Source organism: Austrofundulus limnaeus, unplaced genomic scaffold (genome assembly GCF_001266775.1).
Source record: "Austrofundulus limnaeus strain Quisiro unplaced genomic scaffold, Austrofundulus_limnaeus-1.0 Scaffold1686, whole genome shotgun sequence".
Classification (NCBI taxonomy): domain Eukaryota; kingdom Metazoa; phylum Chordata; class Actinopteri; order Cyprinodontiformes; family Rivulidae; genus Austrofundulus; species Austrofundulus limnaeus.
The window spans coordinates 60,391-60,733 of NW_013954088.1; positions in this window are offsets into that span (position 1 = coordinate 60,391).

Consider the following 343-nt stretch of genomic DNA (forward strand, 5'->3'; position numbering starts at 1 on the left):
GTCATATTTCAAAAGATCAGAGATGAAGGTGAAACCTGTTGATGATGAGGATGGTTAGGATATTTTTCATGAAAATAGAAGGTAAAAACATTTGTTTAGATACTCTCCAAACCCCAGTGTGTCGACTGCAAACAGTGTCGACTGCTAACAGTGTCGACTGCTAACAGTGTCGACTGCAAACAGTGTCGACTGCTAACAGTGTCGACTGCAAACAGTGTCGACTGCAAACAGTGTCGACTGCTAACAGTGTCGACTGCTAACAGTGTCGACTGCTAACAGTGTCGACTGCTAACAGCGTCAACTGCAAACAGCGTCGACTGCAAACAGCGTCGACTGCTAACAG